We start from the raw sequence: 17,572 nt of genomic DNA on the forward strand, positions 1-17,572 counted from the left end.
AAAAAAAAAAATAGTTATTTAAATATGTATAATGGTTGGAGGACAAAATGTCACTACTAGACTCCATAAGGAGAACGAACATTTTTATATAACAACTAGTACGTGGACAACACCGAATATTTCAGAAATGTAAACAATCAAAACATAAACCAACAGACAAATTTCATTTTTATTACAATATGATTGAAAACAATTTACAGTTGAAACTTAAATACAAATACGAATGTAAAACTGCAAAGCATATGAAATATAAACATATAACAGATGATAAGAAATAATAATTGTGATAAGCCATAAGAGATAGTGAAAAAATACCAGAATGTTTTGGAGAATTTAAATGTATTATAACCATAACAAAACAATACATTTGTACAACAACTGAAAATTGCTCCTCTTCAATATGAAAAAAAATATGAATTTGTATTTTTTGTCAAAATTACCATTTAAAAACATGTTTTATAGTTTATTCAAAATAACAGGTTAAATGAAACATATGAAAGATAATAATGGTAAATATTCTTAAACTATTGTTCAAGCTTGTAAACATTAACTTAATATTTGACTGTTTTATAATGATCATTTACATATAGTAAAAATAAAACATTTTTATAGAGTAGGTAAATTTTAAGAATGAAAATAACAAACTAAAGGCGTTTATTAATATTTTATTCAGATGTTTAACAAATCTCAATTGTTTCACTGCAATTAATTTACTATCAATTTTATTCAATAACCATTACACGCACATTGCACAAGTCCAATATCATTATCATTATCTTCTAGTCCACTTTCAGCATAGGATGTTGGTACTTTCCTAACTGGTAGAAATGTGAATTCATGTATCAGCATGCCTTGAGTGATATGATATACGTCCATCTGAAAGAATGTAGTATGTTAATAATGTAATGTATAATGGTTGGAGAATAACTTGAGAATACAGTGTTGTATAAGCGGTTCAAAGTATGAATTTTTAATAATAATCAAAATTATCATATAAATGCACGTTTTATAGTGTTTATTAAGCATCAGCTTGAATGACGTATAATATGGAAGTTAGTAATGGTAAATAAGAATCCTTTACTTAATCTAATGGTCTGGGTTTCATGACACTAACTCGAGAATTGAATGATTTATAAACAGTTAAAAAAATATGAATTTGTAATATGAGTCAAAATTATGATATAAAAACATGTTTTATAGTGTTTATGAAGTATCAGCTTAAATGGAATATATGGAAGTTAATAACTGTAAATAAGAACCATTTACTTAATCTAAAAGTGAGGGTTTCATGACATTAACTATTTGTAACAATACTATTAATTGAATATCAAAAACATTCAATACCCATTACACGCACATTGCATAAAACCATTATTATTATCAGTATCGTCTAGTCCATTTTCATCGTAGCATGTTGTAACTTTCCCATGTGGTAGAAACGTTAATTCATGTCTCAGCATGCGTCCAGTGATCTGCCGTACTGCCATCTAAAACAAAGTAGTCAGTTAAATATGTATAATGGTTAAAGAAACAATTACAATGATTAGCAATAAAAGATAGTACAAATCTACCAGAATGTTTTGTTGAATTTGAATGTAAAATAAATGTAAGTAAACAATACACTTGTACATTAACTTAACATTGCTGCTTTTCAACATGAAAAAAATAAGAGTTTGTTAATACTTGTATAAATTGTCAGGTATAACTATGTTTTATAGTGTTCACGAATATAAGCATAAATTAATTATATGAATGTTAATAATGGAAAATAAGAATCGTTGTCATAATCTAGTAGTCAAGGTTTCTAGACACTAACATGACAATCGAGTGTTTTATAAGCAGTTTAAAGTACGACTTTGTAATATTTGTTTAAATTACCATGTAAAATCATGTTTTATTGTGTTTATGAAGTATCAGCTTTAATGTAATATTTGAACGTTGATAATGGAAAATAAGAATCATTTTCTTAATCTAATGGTCAGGGTTTCATGACACTAACTTTTTGTTACACTACTATTAATTGACCATCAATTACATTCAATATCCATTACACGTACTTTGCATAAAACCATTATTATTATCAGTATCGTCTAGTCCATTTTCATCGAAGGATGTTGTAACTTTCCCATGTGGTAGAAATGGTAATTCATGTCTCGGCACGTCTTGAGTGATCTGCTGTACTGCCATCTAAAAAAAAAAAAAATAGTTATTTAAATATGTATAATGGTTGGAGGACAAAATGTCACTACTAGACTCCATAAGGAGAACGAACATTTTTATATAACAACTAGTACGTGGACAACACCGAATATTTCAGAAATGTAAACAATCAAAACATAAACCAACAGACAAATTTCATTTTTATTACAATATGATTGAAAACAATTTACAGTTGAAACTTAAATACAAATACGAATGTAAAACTGCAAAGCATATGAAATATAAACATATAACAGATGATAAGAAATAATAATTGTGATAAGCCATAAGAGATAGTGAAAAAATACCAGAATGTTTTGGAGAATTTAAATGTATTATAACCATAACAAAACAATACATTTGTACAACAACTGAAAATTGCTCCTCTTCAATATGAAAAAAAATATGAATTTGTATTTTTTGTCAAAATTACCATTTAAAACATGTTTTATAGTTTATTCAAAATAACAGGTTAAATGAAACATATGAAAGATAATAATGGTAAATATTCTTAAACTATTGTTCAAGCTTATAAACATTAACTTAATATTTGACTGTTTTATAATGATCATTTACATATAGTAAAAATAAAACATTTTTATAGAGTAGGTAAATTTTAAGAATGAAAATAACAAACTAAAGGTGTTTATTAATATTTTATTCAGATGTTTAACAAATCTCAATTGTTTCACTGCAATTAATTTACTATCAATTATATTCAATAACCATTACACGCACATTGCACAAGTCCAATATCATTATCATTATCTTCTAGTCCACTTTCAGCATAGGATGTTGGTACTTTCCTAACTGGTAGAAATGTGAATTCATGTATCAGCATGCCTTGAGTGATATGATATACGTCCATCTGAAAGAATGTAGTATGTTAATAATGTAATGTATAATGGTTGGAGAATAACTTGAGAATACAGTGTTGTATAAGCGGTTCAAAGTATGAATTTTTAATAATAATCAAAATTATCATATAAATGCACGTTTTATAGTGTTTATTAAGCATCAGCTTGAATGACGTATAATATGGAAGTTAGTAATGGTAAATAAGAATCCTTTACTTAATCTAATGGTCTGGGTTTCATGACACTAACTCGAGAATTGAATGATTTATAAACAGTTAAAAAAATATGAATTTGTAATATGAGTCAAAATTATGATATAAAAACATGTTTTATAGTGTTTATGAAGTATCAGCTTAAATGGAATATATGGAAGTTAATAACTGTAAATAAGAACCATTTACTTAATCTAAAAGTGAGGGTTTCATGACATTAACTATTTGTAACAATACTATTAATTGAATATCAAAAACATTCAATACCCATTACACGCACATTGCATAAAACCATTATTATTATCAGTATCGTCTAGTCCATTTTCATCGTAGCATGTTGTAACTTTCCCATGTGGTAGAAACGTTAATTCATGTCTCAGCATGCGTCCAGTGATCTGCCGTACTGCCATCTAAAACAAAGTAGTCAGTTAAATATGTATAATGGTTAAAGAAACAATTACAATGATTAGCAATAAAAGATAGTACAAATCTACCAGAATGTTTTGTTGAATTTGAATGTAAAATAAATGTAAGTAAACAATACACTTGTACATTAACTTAACATTGCTGCTTTTCAACATGAAAAAAATAAGAGTTTGTTAATACTTGTATAAATTGTCAGGTATAACTATGTTTTATAGTGTTCACGAAGTATAAGCATAAATTAATTATATGAATGTTAATAATGGAAAATAAGAATCGTTGTCATAATCTAGTAGTCAAGGTTTCTAGACACTAACATGACAATCGAGTGTTTTATAAGCAGTTTAAAATACGACTTTGTAATATTTGTTTAAATTACCATGTAAAATCATGTTTTATTGTGTTTATGAAGTATCAGCTTTAATGTAATATTTGAACGTTGATAATGGAAAATAAGAATCATTTTCTTAATCTAATGGTCAGGGTTTCATGACACTAACTTTTTGTTACACTACTATTAATTGACCATCAATTACATTCAATATCCATTACACGTACTTTGCATAAAACCATTATTATTATCAGTATCGTCTAGTCCATTTTCATCGAAGGATGTTGTAACTTTCCCATGTGGTAGAAATGGTAATTCATGTCTCGGCACGTCTTGAGTGTGATCTGCTGTACTGCCATCTAAAAAAAAAAAAATAGTTATTTAAATATGTATAATGGTTGGAGGACAAAATGTCACTACTAGACTCCATAAGGAGAACGAACATTTTTATATAACAACTAGTACGTGGACAACACCGAATATTTCAGAAATGTAAACAATCAAAACATAAACCAACAGACAAATTTCATTTTTATTACAATATGATTGAAAACAATTTACAGTTGAAACTTAAATACAAATACGAATGTAAAACTGCAAAGCATATGAAATATAAACATATAACAGATGATAAGAAATAATAATTGTGATAAGCCATAAGAGATAGTGAAAAAATACCAGAATGTTTTGGAGAATTTAAATGTATTATAACCATAACTAAACAATACATTTGTACAACAACTGAAAATTGCTCCTCTTCAATATGAAAAAAAATATGAATTTGTATTTTTTGTCAAAATTACCATTTAAAAACATGTTTTATAGTTTATTCAAAATAACAGGTTAAATGAAACATATGAAAGATAATAATGGTAAATATTCTTAAACTATTGTTCAAGCTTGTAAACATTAACTTAATATTTGACTGTTTTATAATGATCATTTACATATAGTAAAAATAAAACATTTTTATAGAGTAGGTAAATTTTAAGAATGAAAATAACAAACTAAAGGTGTTTATTAATATTTTATTCAGATGTTTAACAAATCTCAATTGTTTCACTGCAATTAATTTACTATCAATTATATTCAATAACCATTACACGCACATTGCACAAGTCCAATATCATTATCATTATCTTCTAGTCCACTTTCAGCATAGGATGTTGGTACTTTCCTAACTGGTAGAAATGTGAATTCATGTATCAGCATGCCTTGAGTGATATGATATACGTCCATCTGAAAGAATGTAGTATGTTAATAATGTAATGTATAATGGTTGGAGAATAACTTGAGAATACAGTGTTGTATAAGCGGTTCAAAGTATGAATTTTTAATAATAATCAAAATTATCATATAAATGCACGTTTTATAGTGTTTATTAAGCATCAGCTTGAATGACGTATAATATGGAAGTTAGTAATGGTAAATAAGAATCCTTTACTTAATCTAATGGTCTGGGTTTCATGACACTAACTCGAGAATTGAATGATTTATAAACAGTTAAAAAAATATGAATTTGTAATATGAGTCAAAATTATGATATAAAAACATGTTTTATAGTGTTTATGAAGTATCAGCTTAAATGGAATATATGGAAGTTAATAACTGTAAATAAGAACCATTTACTTAATCTAAAAGTGAGGGTTTCATGACATTAACTATTTGTAACAATACTATTAATTGAATATCAAAAACATTCAATACCCATTACACGCACATTGCATAAAACCATTATTATTATCAGTATCGTCTAGTCCATTTTCATCGTAGCATGTTGTAACTTTCCCATGTGGTAGAAACGTTAATTCATGTCTCAGCATGCGTCCAGTGATCTGCCGTACTGCCATCTAAAACAAAGTAGTCAGTTAAATATGTATAATGGTTAAAGAAACAATTACAATGATTAGCAATAAAAGATAGTACAAATCTACCAGAATGTTTTGTTGAATTTGAATGTAAAATAAATGTAAGTAAACAATACACTTGTACATTAACTTAACATTGCTGCTTTTCAACATGAAAAAAATAAGAGTTTGTTAATACTTGTATAAATTGTCAGGTATAACTATGTTTTATAGTGTTCACGAAGTATAAGCATAAATTAATTATATGAATGTTAATAATGGAAAATAAGAATCGTTGTCATAATCTAGTAGTCAAGGTTTCTAGACACTAACATGACAATCGAGTGTTTTATAAGCAGTTTAAAATACGACTTTGTAATATTTGTTTAAATTACCATGTAAAATCATGTTTTATTGTGTTTATGAAGTATCAGCTTTAATGTAATATTTGAACGTTGATAATGGAAAATAAGAATCATTTTCTTAATCTAATGGTCAGGGTTTCATGACACTAACTTTTTGTTACACTACTATTAATTGACCATCAATTACATTCAATATCCATTACACGTACTTTGCATAAAACCATTATTATTATCAGTATCGTCTAGTCCATTTTCATCGAAGGATGTTGTAACTTTCCCATGTGGTAGAAATGGTAATTCATGTCTCGGCACGTCTTGAGTGTGATCTGCTGTACTGCCATCTAAAAAAAAAAAAAATAGTTATTTAAATATGTATAATGGTTGGAGGACAAAATGTCACTACTAGACTCCATAAGGAGAACGAACATTTTTATATAACAACTAGTACGTGGACAACACCGAATATTTCAGAAATGTAAACAATCAAAACATAAACCAACAGACAAATTTCATTTTTATTACAATATGATTGAAAACAATTTACAGTTGAAACTTAAATACAAATACGAATGTAAAACTGCAAAGCATATGAAATATAAACATATAACAGATGATAAGAAATAATAATTGTGATAAGCCATAAGAGATAGTGAAAAAATACCAGAATGTTTTGGAGAATTTAAATGTATTATAACCATAACAAAACAATACATTTGTACAACAACTGAAAATTGCTCCTCTTCAATATGAAAAAAAATATGAATTTGTATTTTTTGTCAAAATTACCATTTAAAAACATGTTTTATAGTTTATTCAAAATAACAGGTTAAATGAAACATATGAAAGATAATAATGGTAAATATTCTTAAACTATTGTTCAAGCTTGTAAACATTAACTTAATATTTGACTGTTTTATAATGATCATTTACATATAGTAAAAATAAAACATTTTTATAGAGTAGGTAAATTTTAAGAATGAAAATAACAAACTAAAGGTGTTTATTAATATTTTATTCAGATGTTTAACAAATCTCAATTGTTTCACTGCAATTAATTTACTATCAATTATATTCAATAACCATTACACGCACATTGCACAAGTCCAATATCATTATCATTATCTTCTAGTCCACTTTCAGCATAGGATGTTGGTACTTTCCTAACTGGTAGAAATGTGAATTCATGTATCAGCATGCCTTGAGTGATATGATATACGTCCATCTGAAAGAATGTAGTATGTTAATAATGTAATGTATAATGGTTGGAGAATAACTTGAGAATACAGTGTTGTATAAGCGGTTCAAAGTATGAATTTTTAATAATAATCAAAATTATCATATAAATGCACGTTTTATAGTGTTTATTAAGCATCAGCTTGAATGACGTATAATATGGAAGTTAGTAATGGTAAATAAGAATCCTTTACTTAATCTAATGGTCTGGGTTTCATGACACTAACTCGAGAATTGAATGATTTATAAACAGTTAAAAAAATATGAATTTGTAATATGAGTCAAAATTATGATATAAAAACATGTTTTATAGTGTTTATGAAGTATCAGCTTAAATGGAATATATGGAAGTTAATAACTGTAAATAAGAACCATTTACTTAATCTAAAAGTGAGGGTTTCATGACATTAACTATTTGTAACAATACTATTAATTGAATATCAAAAACATTCAATACCCATTACACGCACATTGCATAAAACCATTATTATTATCAGTATCGTCTAGTCCATTTTCATCGTAGCATGTTGTAACTTTCCCATGTGGTAGAAACGTTAATTCATGTCTCAGCATGCGTCCAGTGATCTGCCGTACTGCCATCTAAAACAAAGTAGTCAGTTAAATATGTATAATGGTTAAAGAAACAATTACAATGATTAGCAATAAAAGATAGTACAAATCTACCAGAATGTTTTGTTGAATTTGAATGTAAAATAAATGTAAGTAAACAATACACTTGTACATTAACTTAACATTGCTGCTTTTCAACATGAAAAAAATAAGAGTTTGTTAATACTTGTATAAATTGTCAGGTATAACTATGTTTTATAGTGTTCACGAAGTATAAGCATAAATTAATTATATGAATGTTAATAATGGAAAATAAGAATCGTTGTCATAATCTAGTAGTCAAGGTTTCTAGACACTAACATGACAATCGAGTGTTTTATAAGCAGTTTAAAATACGACTTTGTAATATTTGTTTAAATTACCATGTAAAATCATGTTTTATTGTGTTTATGAAGTATCAGCTTTAATGTAATATTTGAACGTTGATAATGGAAAATAAGAATCATTTTCTTAATCTAATGGTCAGGGTTTCATGACACTAACTTTTTGTTACACTACTATTAATTGACCATCAATTACATTCAATATCCATTACACGTACTTTGCATAAAACCATTATTATTATCAGTATCGTCTAGTCCATTTTCATCGAAGGATGTTGTAACTTTCCCATGTGGTAGAAATGGTAATTCATGTCTCGGCACGTCTTGAGTGTGATCTGCTGTACTGCCATCTAAAAAAAAAAAAATAGTTATTTAAATATGTATAATGGTTGGAGGACAAAATGTCACTACTAGACTCCATAAGGAGAACGAACATTTTTATATAACAACTAGTACGTGGACAACACCGAATATTTCAGAAATGTAAACAATCAAAACATAAACCAACAGACAAATTTCATTTTTATTACAATATGATTGAAAACAATTTACAGTTGAAACTTAAATACAAATACGAATGTAAAACTGCAAAGCATATGAAATATAAACATATAACAGATGATAAGAAATAATAATTGTGATAAGCCATAAGAGATAGTGAAAAAATACCAGAATGTTTTGGAGAATTTAAATGTATTATAACCATAACAAAACAATACATTTGTACAACAACTGAAAATTGCTCCTCTTCAATATGAAAAAAAATATGAATTTGTATTTTTTGTCAAAATTACCATTTAAAAACATGTTTTATAGTTTATTCAAAATAACAGGTTAAATGAAACATATGAAAGATAATAATGGTAAATATTCTTAAACTATTGTTCAAGCTTGTAAACATTAACTTAATATTTGACTGTTTTATAATGATCATTTACATATAGTAAAAATAAAACATTTTTATAGAGTAGGTAAATTTTAAGAATGAAAATAACAAACTAAAGGTGTTTATTAATATTTTATTCAGATGTTTAACAAATCTCAATTGTTTCACTGCAATTAATTTACTATCAATTATATTCAATAACCATTACACGCACATTGCACAAGTCCAATATCATTATCATTATCTTCTAGTCCACTTTCAGCATAGGATGTTGGTACTTTCCTAACTGGTAGAAATGTGAATTCATGTATCAGCATGCCTTGAGTGATATGATATACGTCCATCTGAAAGAATGTAGTATGTTAATAATGTAATGTATAATGGTTGGAGAATAACTTGAGAATACAGTGTTGTATAAGCGGTTCAAAGTATGAATTTTTAATAATAATCAAAATTATCATATAAATGCACGTTTTATAGTGTTTATTAAGCATCAGCTTGAATGACGTATAATATGGAAGTTAGTAATGGTAAATAAGAATCCTTTACTTAATCTAATGGTCTGGGTTTCATGACACTAACTCGAGAATTGAATGATTTATAAACAGTTAAAAAAATATGAATTTGTAATATGAGTCAAAATTATGATATAAAAACATGTTTTATAGTGTTTATGAAGTATCAGCTTAAATGGAATATATGGAAGTTAATAACTGTAAATAAGAACCATTTACTTAATCTAAAAGTGAGGGTTTCATGACATTAACTATTTGTAACAATACTATTAATTGAATATCAAAAACATTCAATACCCATTACACGCACATTGCATAAAACCATTATTATTATCAGTATCGTCTAGTCCATTTTCATCGTAGCATGTTGTAACTTTCCCATGTGGTAGAAACGTTAATTCATGTCTCAGCATGCGTCCAGTGATCTGCCGTACTGCCATCTAAAACAAAGTAGTCAGTTAAATATGTATAATGGTTAAAGAAACAATTACAATGATTAGCAATAAAAGATAGTACAAATCTACCAGAATGTTTTGTTGAATTTGAATGTAAAATAAATGTAAGTAAACAATACACTTGTACATTAACTTAACATTGCTGCTTTTCAACATGAAAAAAATAAGAGTTTGTTAATACTTGTATAAATTGTCAGGTATAACTATGTTTTATAGTGTTCACGAAGTATAAGCATAAATTAATTATATGAATGTTAATAATGGAAAATAAGAATCGTTGTCATAATCTAGTAGTCATGGTTTCTAGACACTAACATGACAATCGAGTGTTTTATAAGCAGTTTAAAATACGACTTTGTAATATTTGTTTAAATTACCATGTAAAATCATGTTTTATTGTGTTTATGAAGTATCAGCTTTAATGTAATATTTGAACGTTGATAATGGAAAATAAGAATCATTTTCTTAATCTAATGGTCAGGGTTTCATGACACTAACTTTTTGTTACACTACTATTAATTGACCATCAATTACATTCAATATCCATTACACGTACTTTGCATAAAACCATTATTATTATCAGTATCGTCTAGTCCATTTTCATCGAAGGATGTTGTAACTTTCCCATGTGGTAGAAATGGTAATTCATGTCTCGGCACGTCTTGAGTGTGATCTGCTGTACTGCCATCTAAAAAAAAAAAAATAGTTATTTAAATATGTATAATGGTTGGAGGACAAAATGTCACTACTAGACTCCATAAGGAGAACGAACATTTTTATATAACAACTAGTACGTGGACAACACCGAATATTTCAGAAATGTAAACAATCAAAACATAAACCAACAGACAAATTTCATTTTTATTACAATATGATTGAAAACAATTTACAGTTGAAACTTAAATACAAATACGAATGTAAAACTGCAAAGCATATGAAATATAAACATATAACAGATGATAAGAAATAATAATTGTGATAAGCCATAAGAGATAGTGAAAAAATACCAGAATGTTTTGGAGAATTTAAATGTATTATAACCATAACAAAACAATACATTTGTACAACAACTGAAAATTGCTCCTCTTCAATATGAAAAAAAATATGAATTTGTATTTTTTGTCAAAATTACCATTTAAAAACATGTTTTATAGTTTATTCAAAATAACAGGTTAAATGAAACATATGAAAGATAATAATGGTAAATATTCTTAAACTATTGTTCAAGCTTGTAAACATTAACTTAATATTTGACTGTTTTATAATGATCATTTACATATAGTAAAAATAAAACATTTTTATAGAGTAGGTAAATTTTAAGAATGAAAATAACAAACTAAAGGTGTTTATTAATATTTTATTCAGATGTTTAACAAATCTCAATTGTTTCACTGCAATTAATTTACTATCAATTATATTCAATAACCATTACACGCACATTGCACAAGTCCAATATCATTATCATTATCTTCTAGTCCACTTTCAGCATAGGATGTTGGTACTTTCCTAACTGGTAGAAATGTGAATTCATGTATCAGCATGCCTTGAGTGATATGATATACGTCCATCTGAAAGAATGTAGTATGTTAATAATGTAATGTATAATGGTTGGAGAATAACTTGAGAATACAGTGTTGTATAAGCGGTTCAAAGTATGAATTTTTAATAATAATCAAAATTATCATATAAATGCACGTTTTATAGTGTTTATTAAGCATCAGCTTGAATGACGTATAATATGGAAGTTAGTAATGGTAAATAAGAATCCTTTACTTAATCTAATGGTCTGGGTTTCATGACACTAACTCGAGAATTGAATGATTTATAAACAGTTAAAAAAATATGAATTTGTAATATGAGTCAAAATTATGATATAAAAACATGTTTTATAGTGTTTATGAAGTATCAGCTTAAATGGAATATATGGAAGTTAATAACTGTAAATAAGAACCATTTACTTAATCTAAAAGTGAGGGTTTCATGACATTAACTATTTGTAACAATACTATTAATTGAATATCAAAAACATTCAATACCCATTACACGCACATTGCATAAAACCATTATTATTATCAGTATCGTCTAGTCCATTTTCATCGTAGCATGTTGTAACTTTCCCATGTGGTAGAAACGTTAATTCATGTCTCAGCATGCGTCCAGTGATCTGCCGTACTGCCATCTAAAACAAAGTAGTCAGTTAAATATGTATAATGGTTAAAGAAACAATTACAATGATTAGCAATAAAAGATAGTACAAATCTACCAGAATGTTTTGTTGAATTTGAATGTAAAATAAATGTAAGTAAACAATACACTTGTACATTAACTTAACATTGCTGCTTTTCAACATGAAAAAAATAAGAGTTTGTTAATACTTGTATAAATTGTCAGGTATAACTATGTTTTATAGTGTTCACGAAGTATAAGCATAAATTAATTATATGAATGTTAATAATGGAAAATAAGAATCGTTGTCATAATCTAGTAGTCAAGGTTTCTAGACACTAACATGACAATCGAGTGTTTTATAAGCAGTTTAAAGTACGACTTTGTAATATTTGTTTAAATTACCATGTAAAATCATGTTTTATTGTGTTTATGAAGTATCAGCTTTAATGTAATATTTGAACGTTGATAATGAAAAATAAGAATCATTTTCTTAATCTAATGGTCAGGGTTTCATGACACTAACTTTTTGTTACACTACTATTAATTGACCATCAATTACATTCAATATCCATTACACGTACTTTGCATAAAACCATTATTATTATCAGTATCGTCTAGTCCATTTTCATCGAAGGATGTTGTAACTTTCCCATGTGGTAGAAATGGTAATTCATGTCTCGGCACGTCTTGAGTGTGATCTGCTGTACTGCCATCTAAAAAAAAAAAAATAGTTATTTAAATATGTATAATGGTTGGAGGACAAAATGTCACTACTAGACTCCATAAGGAGAACGAACATTTTTATATAACAACTAGTACGTGGACAACACCGAATATTTCAGAAATGTAAACAATCAAAACATAAACCAACAGACAAATTTCATTTTTATTACAATATGATTGAAAACAATTTACAGTTGAAACTTAAATACAAATACGAATGTAAAACTGCAAAGCATATGAAATATAAACATATAACAGATGATAAGAAATAATAATTGTGATAAGCCATAAGAGATAGTGAAAAAATACCAGAATGTTTTGGAGAATTTAAATGTATTATAACCATAACAAAACAATACATTTGTACAACAACTGAAAATTGCTCCTCTTCAATATGAAAAAAAATATGAATTTGTATTTTTTGTCAAAATTACCATTTAAAAACATGTTTTATAGTTTATTCAAAATAACAGGTTAAATGAAACATATGAAAGATAATAATGGTAAATATTCTTAAACTATTGTTCAAGCTTGTAAACATTAACTTAATATTTGACTGTTTTATAATGATCATTTACATATAGTAAAAATAAAACATTTTTATAGAGTAGGTAAATTTTAAGAATGAAAATAACAAACTAAAGGTGTTTATTAATATTTTATTCAGATGTTTAACAAATCTCAATTGTTTCACTGCAATTAATTTACTATCAATTATATTCAATAACCATTACACGCACATTGCACAAGTCCAATATCATTATCATTATCTTCTAGTCCACTTTCAGCATAGGATGTTGGTACTTTCCTAACTGGTAGAAATGTGAATTCATGTATCAGCATGCCTTGAGTGATATGATATACGTCCATCTGAAAGAATGTAGTATGTTAATAATGTAATGTATAATGGTTGGAGAATAACTTGAGAATACAGTGTTGTATAAGCGGTTCAAAGTATGAATTTTTAATAATAATCAAAATTATCATATAAATGCACGTTTTATAGTGTTTATTAAGCATCAGCTTGAATGACGTATAATATGGAAGTTAGTAATGGTAAATAAGAATCCTTTACTTAATCTAATGGTCTGGGTTTCATGACACTAACTCGAGAATTGAATGATTTATAAACAGTTAAAAAAATATGAATTTGTAATATGAGTCAAAATTATGATATAAAAACATGTTTTATAGTGTTTATGAAGTATCAGCTTAAATGGAATATATGGAAGTTAATAACTGTAAATAAGAACCATTTACTTAATCTAAAAGTGAGGGTTTCATGACATTAACTATTTGTAACAATACTATTAATTGAATATCAAAAACATTCAATACCCATTACACGCACATTGCATAAAACCATTATTATTATCAGTATCGTCTAGTCCATTTTCATCGTAGCATGTTGTAACTTTCCCATGTGGTAGAAACGTTAATTCATGTCTCAGCATGCGTCCAGTGATCTGCCGTACTGCCATCTAAAACAAAGTAGTCAGTTAAATATGTATAATGGTTAAAGAAACAATTACAATGATTAGCAATAAAAGATAGTACAAATCTACCAGAATGTTTTGTTGAATTTGAATGTAAAATAAATGTAAGTAAACAATACACTTGTACATTAACTTAACATTGCTGCTTTTCAACATGAAAAAAATAAGAGTTTGTTAATACTTGTATAAATTGTCAGGTATAACTATGTTTTATAGTGTTCACGAAGTATAAGCATAAATTAATTATATGAATGTTAATAATGGAAAATAAGAATCGTTGTCATAATCTAGTAGTCAAGGTTTCTAGACACTAACATGACAATCGAGTGTTTTATAAGCAGTTTAAAATACGACTTTGTAATATTTGTTTAAATTACCATGTAAAATCATGTTTTATTGTGTTTATGAAGTATCAGCTTTAATGTAATATTTGAACGTTGATAATGGAAAATAAGAATCATTTTCTTAATCTAATGGTCAGGGTTTCATGACACTAACTTTTTGTTACACTACTATTAATTGACCATCAATTACATTCAATATCCATTACACGTACTTTGCATAAAACCATTATTATTATCAGTATCGTCTAGTCCATTTTCATCGAAGGATGTTGTAACTTTCCCATGTGGTAGAAATGGTAATTCATGTCTCGGCACGTCTTGAGTGTGATCTGCTGTACTGCCATCTAAAAAAAAAAAAATAGTTATTTAAATATGTATAATGGTTGGAGGACAAAATGTCACTACTAGACTCCATAAGGAGAACGAACATTTTTATATAACAACTAGTACGTGGACAACACCGAATATTTCAGAAATGTAAACAATCAAAACATAAACCAACAGACAAATTTCATTTTTATTACAATATGATTGAAAACAATTTACAGTTGAAACTTAAATACAAATACGAATGTAAAACTGCAAAGCATATGAAATATAAACATATAACAGATGATAAGAAATAATAATTGTGATAAGCCATAAGAGATAGTGAAAAAATACCAGAATGTTTTGGAGAATTTAAATGTATTATAACCATAACAAAACAATACATTTGTACAACAACTGAAAATTGCTCCTCTTCAATATGAAAAAAAATATGAATTTGTATTTTTTGTCAAAATTACCATTTAAAAACATGTTTTATAGTTTATTCAAAATAACAGGTTAAATGAAACATATGAAAGATAATAATGGTAAATATTCTTAAACTATTGTTCAAGCTTGTAAACATTAACTTAATATTTGACTGTTTTATAATGATCATTTACATATAGTAAAAATAAAACATTTTTATAGAGTAGGTAAATTTTAAGAATGAAAATAACAAACTAAAGGTGTTTATTAATATTTTATTCAGATGTTTAACAAATCTCAATTGTTTCACTGCAATTAATTTACTATCAATTATATTCAATAACCATTACACGCACATTGCACAAGTCCAATATCATTATCATTATCTTCTAGTCCACTTTCAGCATAGGATGTTGGTACTTTCCTAACTGGTAGAAATGTGAATTCATGTATCAGCATGCCTTGAGTGATATGATATACGTCCATCTGAAAGAATGTAGTATGTTAATAATGTAATGTATAATGGTTGGAGAATAACTTGAGAATACAGTGTTGTATAAGCGGTTCAAAGTATGAATTTTTAATAATAATCAAAATTATCATATAAATGCACGTTTTATAGTGTTTATTAAGCATCAGCTTGAATGACGTATAATATGGAAGTTAGTAATGGTAAATAAGAATCCTTTACTTAATCTAATGGTCTGGGTTTCATGACACTAACTCGAGAATTGAATGATTTATAAACAGTTAAAAAAATATGAATTTGTAATATGAGTCAAAATTATGATATAAAAACATGTTTTATAGTGTTTATGAAGTATCAGCTTAAATGGAATATATGGAAGTTAATAACTGTAAATAAGAACCATTTACTTAATCTAAAAGTGAGGGTTTCATGACATTAACTATTTGTAACAATACTATTAATTGAATATCAAAAACATTCAATACCCATTACACGCACATTGCATAAAACCATTATTATTATCAGTATCGTCTAGTCCATTTTCATCGTAGCATGTTGTAACTTTCCCATGTGGTAGAAACGTTAATTCATGTCTCAGCATGCGTCCAGTGATCTGCCGTACTGCCATCTAAAACAAAGTAGTCAGTTAAATATGTATAATGGTTAAAGAAACAATTACAATGATTAGCAATAAAAGATAGTACAAATCTACCAGAATGTTTTGTTGAATTTGAATGTAAAATAAATGTAAGTAAACAATACACTTGTACATTAACTTAACATTGCTGCTTTTCAACATGAAAAAAATAAGAGTTTGTTAATACTTGTATAAATTGTCAGGTATAACTATGTTTTATAGTGTTCACGAAGTATAAGCATAAATTAATTATATGAATGTTAATAATGGAAAATAAGAATCGTTGTCATAATCTAGTAGTCAAGGTTTCTAGACACTAACATGACAATCGAGTGTTTTATAAGCAGTTTAAAATACGACTTTGTAATATTTGTTTAAATTACCATGTAAAATCATGTTTTATTGTGTTTATGAAGTATCAGCTTTAATGTAATATTTGAACGTTGATAATGGAAAATAAGAATCATTTTCTTAATCTAATGGTCAGGGTTTCATGACACTAACTTTTTGTTACACTACTATTAATTGACCATCAATTACATTCAATATCCATTACACGTACTTTGCATAAAACCATTATTATTATCAGTATCGTCTAGTCCATTTTCATCGAAGGATGTTGTAACTTTCCCATGTGGTAGAAATGGTAATTCATGTCTCGGCACGTCTTGAGTGTGATCTGCTGTACTGCCATCTAAAAAAAAAAAAATAGTTATTTAA

The 17,572-nt window shown here is 27.0% G+C and overlaps 7 long non-coding RNA genes across 7 annotated transcripts; all 7 read right to left on the reverse strand.

Annotated features, from left to right (window-relative positions):
* Positions 1 to 743: 743 nt before the first annotated feature.
* Positions 744 to 4,382, reverse strand: LOC132927830 (uncharacterized). Its single transcript, XR_009661850.1, has 6 exons — positions 4,250 to 4,382; positions 3,549 to 3,678; positions 2,938 to 3,067; positions 2,058 to 2,187; positions 1,358 to 1,487; positions 744 to 876 (listed from the first exon to the last, which is right to left on the reverse strand). It is a non-coding gene; the product is annotated as an uncharacterized LOC132927830 (long non-coding RNA).
* A 648-nt stretch (positions 4,383 to 5,030) lies between these two features.
* Positions 5,031 to 6,568, reverse strand: LOC132926338 (uncharacterized). The gene is made up of 3 exons (XR_009661414.1): positions 6,444 to 6,568; positions 5,743 to 5,872; positions 5,031 to 5,261 (listed from the first exon to the last, which is right to left on the reverse strand). It is a non-coding gene; the product is annotated as an uncharacterized LOC132926338 (long non-coding RNA).
* Positions 6,569 to 7,225: 657 nt separating this feature from the next.
* On the reverse strand, positions 7,226 to 8,773 carry LOC132926303 (uncharacterized). Its single transcript, XR_009661405.1, has 3 exons — positions 8,639 to 8,773; positions 7,938 to 8,067; positions 7,226 to 7,456 (listed from the first exon to the last, which is right to left on the reverse strand). It is a non-coding gene; the product is annotated as an uncharacterized LOC132926303 (long non-coding RNA).
* A 646-nt stretch (positions 8,774 to 9,419) lies between these two features.
* On the reverse strand, positions 9,420 to 10,967 carry LOC132926343 (uncharacterized). The gene is made up of 3 exons (XR_009661415.1): positions 10,833 to 10,967; positions 10,132 to 10,261; positions 9,420 to 9,650 (listed from the first exon to the last, which is right to left on the reverse strand). It is a non-coding gene; the product is annotated as an uncharacterized LOC132926343 (long non-coding RNA).
* Positions 10,968 to 11,613: 646 nt separating this feature from the next.
* Positions 11,614 to 13,161, reverse strand: LOC132926353 (uncharacterized). The gene is made up of 3 exons (XR_009661416.1): positions 13,027 to 13,161; positions 12,326 to 12,455; positions 11,614 to 11,844 (listed from the first exon to the last, which is right to left on the reverse strand). It is a non-coding gene; the product is annotated as an uncharacterized LOC132926353 (long non-coding RNA).
* A 646-nt stretch (positions 13,162 to 13,807) lies between these two features.
* On the reverse strand, positions 13,808 to 15,355 carry LOC132926301 (uncharacterized). Its single transcript, XR_009661403.1, has 3 exons — positions 15,221 to 15,355; positions 14,520 to 14,649; positions 13,808 to 14,038 (listed from the first exon to the last, which is right to left on the reverse strand). It is a non-coding gene; the product is annotated as an uncharacterized LOC132926301 (long non-coding RNA).
* A 646-nt stretch (positions 15,356 to 16,001) lies between these two features.
* Positions 16,002 to 17,548, reverse strand: LOC132926302 (uncharacterized). Its single transcript, XR_009661404.1, has 3 exons — positions 17,415 to 17,548; positions 16,714 to 16,843; positions 16,002 to 16,232 (listed from the first exon to the last, which is right to left on the reverse strand). It is a non-coding gene; the product is annotated as an uncharacterized LOC132926302 (long non-coding RNA).
* Between the last annotated feature and the right edge of the window lie 24 nt (positions 17,549 to 17,572).

The sequence above is a fragment of the Rhopalosiphum padi genome, chromosome 3 (assembly GCF_020882245.1).
Source record: "Rhopalosiphum padi isolate XX-2018 chromosome 3, ASM2088224v1, whole genome shotgun sequence".
NCBI lineage: Eukaryota > Metazoa > Arthropoda > Insecta > Hemiptera > Aphididae > Rhopalosiphum > Rhopalosiphum padi.